This window comes from Chrysochloris asiatica, unplaced genomic scaffold (genome assembly GCF_000296735.1).
Source record: "Chrysochloris asiatica unplaced genomic scaffold, ChrAsi1.0 scaffold00016, whole genome shotgun sequence".
In the NCBI taxonomy this organism is placed as follows: domain Eukaryota; kingdom Metazoa; phylum Chordata; class Mammalia; order Afrosoricida; family Chrysochloridae; genus Chrysochloris; species Chrysochloris asiatica.
In genome coordinates this window covers 26,426,428-26,443,223 of record NW_006408534.1, presented here as the reverse complement: position 1 = coordinate 26,443,223, position 16,796 = coordinate 26,426,428, and positions in this window count along the sequence as shown.

The window sequence follows — 16,796 nt, the reverse complement described above, 5'->3', positions numbered from 1 at the left end:
CCTATCCATCTTCTTTGCATGCTTCCTGCATTTTTCAATAATTTTCCCAGAGAATTCTTCAATACTGCAAGTTGAGGCTTGATTTTTTCTTCAGTTCCCCAAGTTTGAGAAATACTGAGAGTGTTCTTCCCTTTTGTTTTCTAACTTCAGGTCTTTGCATATTTCATTATAATATTTGACTTTGTCATCTTAAGCTGACCTTTGAAACTGTCTGTTCAGCTCTTTTACCTCCTAATTTCTATTATTTGTTTTAGCACCACTCATCTGTCAGTTTGTTGTACTGTGGTGGCTTGTGTGTTTCTGTGATTCTGGAGGCTATGCCATGGGTATTTTAAATACCAGCAGGGTCACCCACAGTGGATAGGTTTCATATGAGCCTCCAGACGAAGTCAACTAGGAAGAAGGAAGATAGACTACTTCCGAAAATTTAATCACCAAAAACCCTGTGAATAGCAGTGAAACACTGTCACTTATAGTGTCTGAAAATGAGCTCTTTGGGTTGGAAGACACTCAAAATGCAACTGGGAAGGGTTGCCTCCTCAAAGTAGAGTTGACTGTGATGATACAAATGGAGTAAAGCTCCTGGGACCTTCATTTGCTGATAGGTCTCAATTCATAATGAAGAGAAACAGTTAGAAACGTCCATTAATAATTAAAACATGGAAAATATGAAGTAAGTATCTAGAAAAAATTGGAAATTGTCAAAAATGAAATGCATGAACATAGATATCCTGGACATTAGTGAGTTGAAATGGACTGGTATTGGCCATTTTCAATCTGATAATCACATGGTTTACTATGTCAGGAATGACAAATTGAAGTACAATGCTGTTTGTAATAGGATGATATCCATACACCTACAAGAAAGACCACTTAATACCACTATTACTCAAATTTACACACAACTACTAAAGCCATTGATAATGAAATTGAAAAATTCTACCAACTTCTTCAGTCTGAAATTGATCAAACATGCAATAAAGATGTATTGATAATTACTGGAGATTGGAATGCAAAGTTTAGAAACAGAGGAAGGATCTGCAGTTGGAAAAGATGGCCTTGGTGATAGAATTGATGCTGGAGATTGCATGATAGAGTTTTGCAAGATCAATGACTTGTTCTTGGCAAATGTCTATTTGAAACAACATAAAGGCTACTACTATACACATGGACTTCACCAGATAGGATACACATGGACCTCACCAGATAGAATACACAGAAATTAAATTGATGACATTTGTGGAAAGAGACGGTGGAAAAACTGCGTATCATCAGCCAAATCAAGGCCAGGGGCAGACTGTGGAACACACCATCAATTTCTCATATGCAAATTCAGACTGAAGCTGAGAAAAACAAGTCCATGAGAGCAAAAATATGACCTTGAATATATCCCACCTTAATTTAGATATAATCTGAAGAACAGATTTGATGCATTAGATACTAAAGACCAAAGACCAGAAGAGTGTGGAATGACATCAAGAACATCATATAGGAAGAAAGCAAAAGGTCATTAAGAAGACAAGAAAGAAAAGACTAAAATTGATGTCAGAAGAGTCTCTGAAACTAGCTTCCCAGCATAGAGATAGTATATATAAATGCTATATAAATTATATATACATGTAAAATGAGAAATATGTAATATTATTAGAACTTATTATGGAAATATTTATTGAATGAATAAATTATTAGTCAGACACATGAAACAATCTTGTAGGATAGTGGTTACAAATTAGGCTGCTAATCTCGTGGTCAGCAGTTTGAAACTACCAGCATTTCCACAGTAGAAAGAAGAGACTTTCTGCTTCTATGAAGATTTATAGCCTCAGAAACCCTATACAGGGTCTCTGAGTCGGAACCAACTCCATAGCACAAAACCAACCATAACACTACCTCAGTAGTAAGCCATTGCATGATGAAATGACTGAGAAATATCTTGAAGAATACCTTTGGTATTTATAAAGTATTTAGAAGACAAGCAATATGTTTCCCATCCTACTATCTGAATATGAATAAATTATAGAGGCTTTGATGACCTGGTATGTCTATAAAACAGGAATGAGTTTATTTCTGCTCATTCCTCATAAATTTGAATGGAAAAATAATTAACAGGGGAAAAAAAGAATCTTTAGGTTGTCCCTTTTGTGGATAATAAAGTCTTAAATTTTACTCTTTCACTGATGTCTAGACAGTAACATAAACATTGATCTAGATTCAGTGAAGCCACTACAACTAACACGCCAATACAATTCTTCTAGGATTTGAAACACATAATTAGTAAATTTAATCAAATACAAATATATGTAACTCTGAAGTAAAGAAATATATAATATATATTCTTTTCAAAAACACATATTTTATAGTATCAGTGATAGGCTGAATTTTAGATGACCCCTAGATTTATAGAACTTGGTGTAAATATACTTTCTCGCAGTTATTCAGTCATACACTGATCTTGGTACTGCTGTGAAGGGATTTTCACAGATGTAACTGAGGTACCAATTCTGTTTCTTTTTGGAGTCCTGGTGTGACACTGTAGGATAAGCACTGGACTATTCAGGTGGATCTAACCTACTTACATGAACCTTTCCAATCAGTGTTTAAGATCAGAAACAGAAAATCAGAGATTCAAAATTTGAGGAGAATTAAATACATTAAAAATTCTTCATAGATGACTTTGAAGATGGAAGGGCTACATGATGTAAACATGGCCTCTAGGAGCTGAGAGTGAGTCTAGCTTATAACCAGCAAAGAAACAGAAATCTCAGCCTTATACTTCTTAAGAAAACAACAAGAAGTATGATTGAACTTAATAAAGGATCAGTCCCCCAGAGCTTCCAGAAAATAGTTCAGCCATGCTCACACCTTGATTTAATCGGTCAGACTTTGAGCAGAGAACCCAACCAACCAGCATGTTTCAGATTTCTGACTAAAGGACTGCATGTTGCTTTTAAGCCATTAAAATTGAGTTGATTTGTTATGCAGCAATAGAAAACTCATACTGTCTCAGTCAGTAAGAAAATGTCACAAAATCCTAAATATTTGATAAAATATATTCAATTCTAACTAAAATCCAATAATATGATAAATGACAAAATATATTTTCCAAAATTATAATATAATTTATAAATATTTAGAACTAAATGACAAAGGCATCCCATGCCTATGAATGAAAATATCCTTATTACATACAGGTATATCTCATCTTATTGTTCTTTGTTTTTTTTTTAGTTTCACAGGTATTTCATGTACTGGTTTTTTTTGTTTTTTGTTTTTTTTACAAATACAAAGTTCATGTCAATTCTGTGTCAAGACCAATTTTTTATTTCCAATAACATGTGCTCACTTCATGTCTTCATGTCACATTAATAATTTTCACAATATTGAAAGCTTTTTCATAATGCTATTAAATAATTAATAGACTATGTTGTAGTTGTTAAATACTATCAAGTTGGTTTGAACTAAACCCTAAATATATGCAAGGTTGTTGTTGTGTGCTGTTGAATAGGTTTCAACTCATCAATACTGTATACAGCTGCTGAGAGCAGCATGTTGGGTTGAACTGTTGACCTTGAAGTTACCAGTCCAATGCTTATCCTACATTGCAACACTTGGGCTCAGAGATGTTGTTTTTTTTGTTGTTACGTGCCGTTGAGTCGGTTCCATATCATAGCAACCCAGTATAAAGTTTCTGAGGAGTGGCTTGTGGGTTTGAACACTGACCTTGTGGTTCAAATTGACCTTGTGGTCCAGTGCCTTATCCTGCAGTGACACATCAGGACTCAGAGATATGGCTGTATAAATCAAGTCTTCCTGATTTGGTCTATAGTTTTGATACAATTCCTTGAATATCCTCATCAAGATGTTTTTGAAAAAAAGCAAATTACCTTCATATTCATATGCAAAAGTAAACATCAAAAGCTCAGCACAGTTCTGAAGAAAAATAAGAAATGGCATATTTCCTGTTTTATTTTACAGACATAATCATTAGAATTGTGTGAAATTGATTCAGAGTGAGTATAAACCAATGGAGCAGACTCAAGAGGCTAGAAACAAAGTTACTCTCTCATGTAAAGTTGTTATATGGCAGTAGTAGTGAGTCAAATAAGAAGGTGGACAGGATCAGCTAGCTAGTCAACAGATGGTAGGAGAAAATTAGCTATGTATAATGAAAACAATTAAATTCTATATGAATTTAAATTTTAATTCTATATGAGACCTTACTGTTTTTTAAAATCTTAAGATTTCTAGAAGTAAATATAGGAAAACATCACTAGTACATTTAGACAATGAAGGTTTTCTTGAACAAGACACTACAAGCATAAACTTCACAGAAGCATTGAATTCATTTTTTAAAAAACGGTTTTTGTCAAATGGACCATACCATAAATGAATTAAAAATAACATGTTATGCACATTTGCACACAGTCTAATAAAGTTAAGTATCCAGGATATAAAAACTATAAACAAAGAAATCAAAAAGAAGGAGGAAGAGGATTACTGGTTGAAAATGAACAAAGATATATGCAAGCAATCCTTAAATCAACATGCATATGAAAAGATTGTCACTGGACTAGTATTGGAATAACCATAAAATTGAAACAACAATTGAACATAATTTTACTTTCATTATGATTGGCAAAATTAAAAATTCTGAATATAACTATTTTTCTGTCAAGATAATCTCTTATTTAGGGATATTATTTAGGGATAGCAACAACTGTAATATCTACATTGGTTTGTTTTTTTATAATTAAATGTTTTTATTTTGGATTGAGTGAAAGTTTACAGGGCACATCATCAGCTTCACATTCAACCATTCATATAGCTTATTTCATTACATTGATTATTATCCCCTCCATATATCATCAGTTAACAGTGTTTCTCTCTATCCTCTTTAGCTTTTTTTTTTTTTTTGGATGGGGGGGCGCTTGTCTTTTTGGAATTTACAATCTCGGCTTTTAGGGAAGGTTTTTACATTTGTCTGTGGATATCCAGGGCTCATGTATGAGATTACTAACAAGCATTACTGAATAATCAGATGAGGGACAGTTTGCTATGTCTACTAGGTAGCTAAAGTCTGATCCTCAGAGCCTATGGTTTGGACGGTCAACAACGCTTGGGCCCACAGGGGCTTGGCCTCCTGACCGGGTCTGCACGGTCTGCATCCGAATCCTCCTTATTTATTGTTTGTTTAAGGGACAGGGACGCTGCCTGTCTTAGGCGGTCAGTGCGAATTCCTCAGTCTTACCAGTCATTGAAACTCATTGCAGCATGGCAATGGCTCTGTCTTAAGTTGCCGAGGTTCCACGTGATCCTTACCCGTCTCTGGCCACACGTCCAGCATAAACAGCCGCCATCCGAGGAAGGCAGGGAGGGAGGAGATCGGCTGGGGACCCCATGCGCCAGACGTTGCCGGCCCACCACCTGCTCTGAGGTGACCAAGCAGGATCACTATGCTGAGGTTCAATCAAGTTCTTAGGGGATCTTACTCTCTAGCAGGGGTAGCAAATTAGTAGCCACTCAGTGTTCACTTTGAGAATTACTTATATCATAAATTTGAGCATGTAGCTGATGAATATCCACAGACAAGTGTATATTGTTCCACGACCTCCTAAAATGCTGTTGGATTAAGTTCCAATCAATTTCTGGGTTACTGAAAGATAACACAAATCTACTTATACCATGAGTAACCTTAGCTGGGAGCGTAATCTGGATATATTGGGTCTTATTTCCCTTAAGCGATCTTCCTTTCTCTAAAGCATTTAGTCTGTTTTGTGAACCTTTGTCTATTTACTCTTGGATCATATGAGCGAGACTAATATCCCTAGACATTTGATTTACGTGGTGGGCAGGGCAAAAAAGGTAACAATTCCTATTTGCGCAGTGATTCTTGACCTGAGAGCAAAGGCACATGGCACGTTTAAGGGCCCGGCACCGCAATGATTTGCCTAGCTTCTGAAAACTTTAACAGGGAATAAAACCTATGATGGTTGATGGACGATTGCAAAATCAGTAACATCTATTAACTCCCCATACCCCACGCCCGACAAGCAAAGCAGCAGAATGTCTCTGGGGTTTATCCAGTTCCCTAAGGGTTAAACAGTTCTTAAAGTCTTCTCTGCTGTGGCTGGCTCGTTGGTGCTCTTTCCGGGGGGGGCCTCAATGGAAATGCAAATGACATCCCTCTTTCAGGTGTCTACATTGGTTTTAAGGGAGGTCTATTTCTTACTCATTTTGCATGTTCAGTGATGGTTGGTAAGGGACTTGTGTCCAACTTGTTTTCATTCAGAAATGCAAGCTGATGAAGCTTCCATGTGGGGTGTAGTTCATGGCTATAGCAAAGAAAAGAAAATTGGAAGTTGTGCACTGGCTCTCAAAAGTTTCTAACAAAAAGAAAAAAAAAATTTTTTTTAAGTTTTTCAAATGCAACATACTACATTTTATTTTGTGCTTTTGACCAAATCAAGCCACATGGTTATGCCTGACTTCAAGTAAGGTAGAAGAATACAATCTCACAATGTTTCTTGAGAGAGGGAAAGTGGAGCTACTTGGTAGATAGCAGTGTTGTCTACTATAATATTACGTTTGGCTTGCTAAACATTTTGTCACTTTATCTATCCACATGCAGAACACATTCCCTTCATTTTAAAGTAAAATAACTCCAAAATTGCATCTAGCCACTGCATCCAGCTCAGAGTTCAACATATTTGAGTGATATCCAGTAATCTCTGTACTATTTGGTACATCTTGGTCTCACAACGTATTGGACTAAAAAAGACAAGTTATGTGCTCCCCTACACCCAATGTGTCATATGGAACAGATACAAGAAAACCACAGTATACACAGGTTATATAAGGACGTCTAATAATGCAGTGGTTAAGCACTCAGCTGCAAACTAAAAGGTTGACAGTTCAAATCCACCAGTCACTCCACAGAAGAAAGATTTGGCAGTCCACTTTCATAAAGACATACAGCCTTGGAAACCCTATGAGACAAATCTGCCTGGTACCATAGAGTTGCCATGAGTTAGAATCAACTTGATGGTGGTGGGATTTTTTGGTATATATTGTGTATTAGGAATGGGAAACATATAACAATAACATCTGTAGCATTTCTGAAACCCTGTTGATAAGACATTAGAGCTGGGAAATGTATGATTCAGTCTTAATTTGGTTTCATACAAGTGATTGCCCAGTCCACTTCTCTATAAGTTCCTTAGTGCCACTACCGGAGAGTCTTCCTTTCCCGTTGTCCTCCTTGGTGACATCTTAGCATTAGAGAATATGCTTTCTTTGGAGGCAGAGCAACCTTTTGGTATGGTGCTATAGGATGAGCACTGCCCTGTTCTTCTATATGTGATATTAACACTATCATCTATGTAATGCAATGTATCATTTAATGGAGTTCTGGTGTGGTGCTGTGGGTTAATGCACTGGACTGCAAAGTCGATTTGATCCCCAAGGTTGGCAGTTCAAGCTCACCAGCCATTCCTTGGAAACCCTATAGAGGGTCACTATGGGTTGGTACTGACTCGATGGCACTTAACAACAACAACAATGTATCACTTAACTTGAGATCTGTACCAAGTCCGAGCCTCGTCTAGTCATACTATGACAATAAGTCATTGAATTCAAGCAGTTCTGTGGCAACTGAAAATTAATTGAGATCCTTCCTATGTGAAAGCAAACTGTGGCAGACTCTTCAGGGATTGGGATGGAGAAAAAGGCATTTGCAAGATCAATCACTGTGCATCAGTCTCTTTTTGTGTGTTGTGTTTTTGGCACCATGGATAACATGTCTGGAACAGCGGAAACCACAGGTGACTGGTAAGTGCCATCGAGTCTTTTTCAATTCATAGAGACACTGCATAGCGTTTCTGAGTCTGTAAGTCTGCAGGAGCAGAAAGCGGCATCTTTCTCCTGTGGAACAGCTGGTGGGCTCAAACTGCCAACTGTGTGGTTCACAGTCCAGTGCTTATATTACAGAGTTACTGAGCCCCAAATCCACAAGTGATACTATTTTTGTTAGGCCTCTATAGTCTAACTGTCATCATCCATGAGCCATCTGCCTTTTTTATGCGTCATACAGGACTATTATACAGAATTCACTGGCACCAAACCTCCAGCCTTTAGTATGTCTTTAGTCACAGCAGTAATCTCCTTAACTCCACCAGGAGTCCTATTTTAAATTAACAATAGAATGGATTTGGTCTCATCTAGCATGTCCAATCAATACTGGCCTAAGGACAGAAAAGCTTCAATTTTGTAATACCAAATAGAGAAAATGTTCACTTGTTAGACATAATATCCATTCCAATAATATGAGAGTGAGTCAAAAATTATCTGCACTCTGGCTGTAGAATTTATTTTTATCAACTTCTAGAAAAGGCAAATACATCATTTTTTACATATTCTCCTTGCTTTTAAATATACTTTGTTCATCTGTCAACAAGTTTTTGTATTCACTTATTTTAAAAATGTTTTAGGCTGAATTTAGAGGTAAGTTTTCATCCTCAAAGGGCTGCTTTCAGGGGACCAAATCGGTGAAAATTCAATGGAGCAAGATCAGTACTATAGAGAGGATGCTTTAACACCTTGAAGTGAAGTTTTTGCAGTGTCAACAGAGGTGTGCAGATGTGCATTATCATGCAAGATTACAAGATTACAAGGACTGCTTGGATAGCAGTCCTCTGCATTTAATCCAAAGTTTATCTTTCACTTCTTCAGTAAGCATCTCACTGTAATGAACACTGTTGATTGTTGAACCTTTTTCCTGATAATGTACCAATATTGGCCCTTGAGAATCCCACAAAACTTTAGTTGTCAGTTTTCCAGCTGATGGTTTACTTTTGAACTTTTTTGGGGTCGACGATTGAGGATGTTTCCAATCCATTACTCTCAGGCTCATAGTGATGAACCTTGTAACATCACCAGTAACAATATTTTTAAAATAAACTTTTACCTTCCTTTTTTTTGTAGTTATCCACATTCACACTTGCATAGTAGTGACCTTAAACTGAAAGTGAAGTCAACAGAAGTTTTAATATAACTGGAGTGCAGATAATGTTTTACTCACCCTCATACATTCAGACAAGGGAGATTCTACTCCTGCATACAAAATCTGTTAAAATCTTTCAATTCTCACTCAAATCTTCACTTTAGTCCTAGCAACCATTGCATCTCCATATTCCTTGATCGTTAGATTGTTAGATCTCCCCATTTGTTTATCACTCTGCATTTCCACAATGAGTCCAACTGGCTATTTCATCAGGAGTTAAACTCTTATCTATCAGTTCTAAGTTCCATGAATAACTTTTGTTTTGGGGAAGTGGTTACAACATAGCAGCTGCTTTAATCCATAGATTAATTTTTTTCCTACATCCAGAAACCAAAGATTGCTCATTCTCCCATTTATCCCCCTTTTACCAAAACTATACATTTTAGTGAATCAGGACTGTTGCAGCCAGACCCACCACTTTAACAACAACTGCAAGAATAGTTTATTTTAGAAGGATCAGCACAATGCTGATTCCTATGAGGTGGAGGCTGAAGATGCCTCAAAATCCAACTTTTCTAAAGTGCTATACCATACTTCTGGACATCAACCACAACTCCTTCCTTCAGTATTCTCCCCCATGTCTCTAGGTTCTGCAATCACTAAAATGTCTCACAAACTCATGGGTTGTCAAGGAGTTTGTGTAGGCTGGCAAGTCCTAAATCCAAAGTTCAGAGGTCAGTCTGGAGGATTCTCCTTACTCATGTTAGATCAGGCTTCTGACTCACAAGGCTGTTGCAGCTGGTGAATCAGATCAGGTCACTGGATCAGGTCCCAAGAGCCAGAGAGGTCAGATGGAGACAAGTTTGATTAATCAAGGAAAGGAGCCACAGCACAGTCACAGCATGCAGATGACTCATTTTATACCTAACAGGATGGTAAAATTGACTAAATCCTTCTTTAGATTTCCAACTTTTTGCAACCACATTAACCCTGTTAACAATCACTCACAACTGACCATATGATGGTGTCAGCAACTTTCTGCCTCTCTTACCCAGATTCATCAAGGAACAAGTCATTTGGTGGGAGTTACAAAGAAATAACTTGAAGGGACACATTAAATAATTAACTTCACTGAAACACCATATCAAATTGATTCCATTGATTGTGGTTATTCGAACATAATAATATGTAAAGCCATCTACAGAGCTTTTACGTAATATATATAATTGTTGTTGTTAACTACCCTCTAGTCAGTTCCGACTCATAGCAACCATCTATATGATTTCCAAGGAGAGGCTGGTGAGTTTGAACAACTGACCTTGTGGCTCAAATCAACCATGATTCCAAATTCCAGTGCTTTATCCCACAGAGCCACACTAGGACACACACACTCTCTCTCTCGCTCTCTCTTATGTGTATGTGTGTGTGTGTGTATATATATATATATATATTCTATATATATATATATTCTCTATATATATAGATATATTTACATACAAATGTAAATATATATAATACATATACTTCTGTATATATTATATGCACATACATATACTTCTATATGTATATATAGAACTAAAAGATAATGGAGTATTTCCATGAACTTTTTGAAGCCACCTTATATTTTCTTTCTATAACTCTACTTACTGTGAGCTCATCAAGTTCTATGAGAACATCCACTTTTAGCATCTTTTCTCTAAGTCATTTTGTCTTAACAAGAGAATTTACTGGACTCCACTCCCTTCATTGTATCTTTAATATACCTCATCCATTAAGAGATTTCACCAATTTTTTCAATATTTATTCTTTATTAGTACACTGAATATCAGTCAACTTTATCCCTCAGAGCCCTTAACAGTAACATCATTTAATTCTAACCAAAAAAGTAGGATAGCATTCATTTCTTTAATGCTTAGCAACATTGAGTATTATAACATTTAAAAACATTAGCTTTACATTCATCCTATCTTATATCGTTTCATTGTCATGGTTACAATCCCCTCCATACATCATCATCCAATTAAAGGACATACCCTGCAAACCTGCCACCCAGTCATCAGCACACAGCCCCTTCTCCCTCTCTGGGTCTAAAGTCCCCAACTGCTCCATCACTCCACATCATCATCTCTGCCTCCATCTCTGGCTGGCATCACTGCTTCTCCAGGTAGGGTCACGCACTCCGCTCTTCTCCCTTGATGGTTCCAGGGACCTCTGCTCCTAGACTGCAAAGTCAGTCACTCCCTCCTTTTGGTACAAAATGTCTACCTTTACATTTCCAACCCTCACAGTCAGTTCTGATAACAATTATTCACTATTGTACCACAAAGGACCTATCTCCATTGCCTTTCATTAGACCCTCCCAGGCAGATTGGATATTGCTCAGTGGAGATTCTACCTTCCTATGCAACCTCTGGGTCTAGGGTCCCTCTGAAAAGCTTGTAAGCCAGTCACTTCTTGCCTTTGTAGCTCCCCATTTTGAGTAGCCAACATCCTAGTTGCCCATCCCTGTCTACTCTGTGTATTGAGGGGGTGGGAATGATCCTCACTGTAAAGATTTCTTTCCTCTTTTGAGCTACTGCATCCATAGGTGTAGGTCAAATTCATCAGATTGTATCAGATTACTCTTTTTTTTCCCTTCTTTCTTCGTCTAGTTGAGCTCTGATCATCCAATCATTGAAGCCAGGGCAAGTGGGTATTATCTGCAAGTGTGGATGTTCTTACGCACATGCCCTCTCTTCTTATTAGCTGGACGCTTCACTCTTCACTCTAGTTCTCTGTGTAAAGCCCAATATTTTTATAATTTTTGTTTTGTTCTACATTTTTTCCCATTCTATTTGTTGTTGTTGTTGAGTGTCATCGAGTCGATTCCGACCCATAGCAACCCTGTATAGGGCTCCCAAGGAGCAGCTGGTGAGCTTGAATCACTGACCTTGCAGTTCATGCGACTTTGCAGTCTGACGCATTAGCTCACAGCGCCACACCAGGACTCCCCCATTTATTTAGGATATTCTAATGTCCTGGTGTGGTGCTGTGGGTTAATGCACCAGACTGCAAAGCTGTTTGAACTGCAAGATCGGTGGTTCAAGCTCACCAGCTGCTCCTTGGAAACCCTATACAGGGTAGCTATGGGTCGGAACCGACTCGATGGCACTTAACAATAACAACATTATTTATTTGAGCATAGTTCGTAGTGGTAATCGGGCCACTATACAGTTCTGCTCTCAGAATCATGGCAATTGATGTCCATATGCTTAACACACTTTTACTTAATCCTCTTACTCCTTGTCCATTGCTCATTCATCACCACACCCATACTTACCCACACCACAATCACTTACATATTAAAATTTGTGAAATACAGAGATGGTTACTATGTGTCCTGGTAAAGATTTGATCATTCTTATTATAGACAAAGATTGAAAGAAGAAGCAAACTGTTCTGTTTGTGTTATTGGGAGCTGGTTTAATTAGAGACATCATATGTTGTTGTTTTTGTTCTTAAGTGCTGTCAAGTTGGTTCCAACTCATAGTGACCTAATAGGGTTTCTGAGGAACGTCTGCTTAGTTTGAACTGTCATGGTTTTACAATTGTGTAAATTCCAGCTAATTCAGTATAAAGTTTGGATGTTAATCCCAAATTTTGGTAAATGTGTGAGTTTAAAAGGTCTTCTGTGTCTTTCTGGGATATGAGGAGAAAATGTTCAAGACTCAATTTAATCTGGATATTGAACTGCTTTCATTTAAAAACAAATCAAATTCTCTGTCAATTTTGGTTTATAAATTTTAGCTTTTAGGCTATAGAAATAAAAAGATTAAACTTTTTTGAGTCCTTAAATAGGCAGAATCATAGAGCATACCAAGAACAAGCTATTGACTGCAAACAAACTGGGATCTGAAGGCTAGCTTCATCAATCATTCATTGAGATACCTTGGTCACATCACTCAAACTTTTGTGCCTCACTGAACTCATATGTAAAATAAGGATAAGAGCATTTACATTTTCAAGTAAAATGGGAATAATGAAAAGCTATCCGTGTGTTGCAAATGTTCAATGGATAATAATTGCAACTTGAGTGAGGTCTTATTTCTTTTATCACTCTCACTTGAATTGATTTCCCTTAGGAGTCACCATGTTGATCATCCATAAGGAATGGTAAAGGAAAATGTGAAATGGGAATCTCTAGGCTTCTGTTCCTCCAATAAAGATAACTTAGAGCTGGAAAGAACAATTGTAATAAACTGCTGAAGAACTCTGGTAGCGTAGTGGTTACAAATTGGGCTGCGAACCGCAAGGTCAGCAGTTCGAAACTACCAGCTGCTCCACGGGAGAAAGATGAGGCTTTCTGCTCCCGTAAAGATTTACAGCCTTGGAAACCCTGCTCAGGGTCGCTATGGGTCGGAACCGACTTGACAGCACTTAACAACAACGTAACTAAAGAACACGAGAAACTGAATGGACACATACTAATCAGAAGAGTCTTTGGTGAAAGAAGAATGGTCTTTCATAACTAAGCAAGAAGACTGGTCTTCTGTGATGGTATGTGTGAACCAGCTGCCATCCCCTATTGCCTGGCCTCACTTTGGGTTTGGGGACAGCAGCACACATTTCTGAAACAATTGACTGATGACAGAACGTCAGTTAGGACCTGTCCTCAAGATATTTGGTGTTGTATGTTTCTTGTGGGGAACCAGAGAAGGCACTTGCATTGGTCTCAGCCTAATGGACTAAAGGATCCTCCCAGTGGCATCCACAGAAAATTTAAACATACAGCATGATTTTACTTTAAAAAAAATTGCAGTCAAACATTTTTGTCATGTCATTGGCTGATAAAAGAGATGATAGAAGAGAAATTTCAAATAAGAGAAAGTTTCTCAGAAACAAAAGATGAAATACAACAAAGAATATACACTTTGCAGAAAACAACTCTAAAAATCACATTTGGATTGCTACACCTCTCAACCAGCAAAATAGAAAAATCCTTGAAAAGTTTGAGAATCAAATCTTCACAGTTATAATATTACAATCTTCAGAACATCTAATACTCAATAACAGCAACAAAAAAATGCAAAACATACAAAGAAACAGGAATTATGGTTCTTAGGAAAAAAAAAAGAATTTGACAAAAATCATCCATGAGGAAATCCAGATTTTAAAACAACTATCTTAAACACATTCAGTGAGCTGAAGAAAGCCATGAACAAAGTAGGAAATCAGGAGAACAATATATGAACAGTGAGAATAAGATAATAGCAGTGTCAATAAAGACATTGTTATTGTTAAATAACATTGAGTCAGTTCTGACCCATAGCGACCTTGCGTAGGGTTTCCAAGAGAGGTTGGTGAGTTTGAACTGCGACCTTAAAGATCAAACCGACTTTGCAAAAACCAACTTTGCAATCCAGCACATTAACCTACAGCACCACACCAGGACTCCGTAAAGACATAGGAATAATTAAAACAAAACAAAACAAAACAAAAACCCTGAAACCAAAATTATGAAGTTTTGAAGAATATTGACTAAAATGATAACTTTTCATGTGGGATTTGACAGAAAATTTGAGCAGACAGGAAAAAAGATAAGTGAACTTGAAGATAAGAAAATTGAAAGTATTTCATTTGTGGATCAGAAGAAATAAATAAAGAAGAATTAAAGCTTTTACTTTTAAAATTGTTTTCTACTTAAACTCTCTTTTTCTGACAATAATATGGCCTGTCCTGCTCTTTTTTGCAAACTATCTACCTGAAATACCTTTTTTCATTCTTTTGTTCTCAATCTCTTTGAGTCTTTGTACCTAAAGTGAGTCTTTTGTAAACAGCATTTAGAGGGATTATGTATTTTAATCCAATCTGCCATTCTTAACTTTTAATTGCTGTTATGTGGGTCAGTATTACTGAGTTGGTTATGACTCATAGTGAACCCTATATAGGGTTTCCAAAGCTGTTGAACTTTTTGGAAGCAGAAAGCCTCATCTTTTCCCCAATCATGTTCAATAAGAGATCTTAACCAATTTACATTTAAAGAAAGTATTAATGAAGAAAGATTTACTCATGCATTTAGCTAACCTTTCCTATATTTCTTGTATATTTTTTGGTTCATACTACATTCAAATTGGCAAATAAGTAAAATTTTTTCTGATCACAGATGGCTTAACTCACTAAGTAAAAAATTCTATAAATACCATTAAAAAAAGCTAATAAACCAAAGTTGCAGAATATAAAATCAATATACAAAAGTTAATGTATTTCTAAACTGCAGCAATGAAAAACCTAAAAAGAAATTTTAATTTCATTTAAAGTAGCATTTAAAAGAATAAAATGCCTAGATATAAATTTAACCAAGAAAGCAAAATAGTTGTGTTTTGAAAATTACAAAACATAACTGAAAGAAATTATAAAAAGTACTAGAGAATCTGGAAGGATAGCCCATATTCATGGATTAAAAGACAACATTAGACAAGATAGATATAAACCAGTGGATTCTAATAGAGACTCCAGAGAAACTCTCACACATATGGTCAGTCAACTTTCAGAAAAGGTGCTGAGGCCATGATTTAGAGAAAGGAAAGCCTTTTCAACAATTGATAGAAAAACTGGACATGTACAAGCAAAGGAATGAAATGGGTCTCTTACCACACACAGTACACAGAAACTAACTTAAAATCGATCAGAGAACTAAATTAAAAAGATAAAATGATAAAACTCTTAGAAGAAACCACAGGAACAATTTTTCATGACCTTTTATTTGGCAATAGATTCTTAGATATGAAATCACAAACACAAGCAGCAGCAGCAGCCAAAATATATAAACAGGACTTCACTGAAATTAAAAACTTTTATGCATCAATTTGTACTATCAATAAAATGAAAAGGTAACACAGAAATAAGAAAATATTTGCAAATAATATTTATGATTAGGGATTAATATCCAAAGTATGTAAAGAATGCTATAATTTAGCAACAACAACAAAAGCAATCATAAACCAATTTTAAAATGAGCAGAAGACTTAAATAGGTATTTCTACAAAGATATAAATCTGGCCAATGAGCACCTGAGAAGATATTCAATATCATTAGTCATTTGATAAATGTAAATTAAAATAGCATAATGTACAATTTCATACCAGTAGGATGATTAATACATATATATTAAAATGAAGGAAAATAACAAGTGGTGAGTAAATAAAGAAACTGGAACACATACATCATTGATAGGGATATAAAATACTGTGGTCACTGGAAAATAGTTTGGCTGATTTTAAAGAAACTGAACATGAAATTACTATATGACATTGCAATCATACTCTAGGTATATGTCCAAGAGATTGAAAAATATCTATACAAAAACTTAAACATTAATGTTCATGTAAGCATTAATCACAATTGCCAAAAGATGGAAATAACTCAAATGTCCATCAGTAGATGGATGAATAAACAAATTATGGTGTAAAAGACCAATCTAATATTATAAAGTCATAAAAATGAATTCCTGATACATATTACAACACAGATAAGCTTAGAAAACATTATGCTAAAAGAAAAACATCAGTTGCATCAGGGCAAATATTGCATGATTCCATTTATATGAGGTGCTTTTTAATTTTGTTACTAGTTTCCCTGTAGTCAGTACCAACACATAGCAAGCTTATCCACAACAAGACGAAACACTGCCCAGTCCTGCACAAACCTCACAAACATTGCTATTTTGAACCCATTGATGCTGTAACTGTGTCAATCCATTTTATTGGGAGTCTTCATCTTTTTGACTAAGTCTCTACTTTACCAAACATAATGTGCTTCT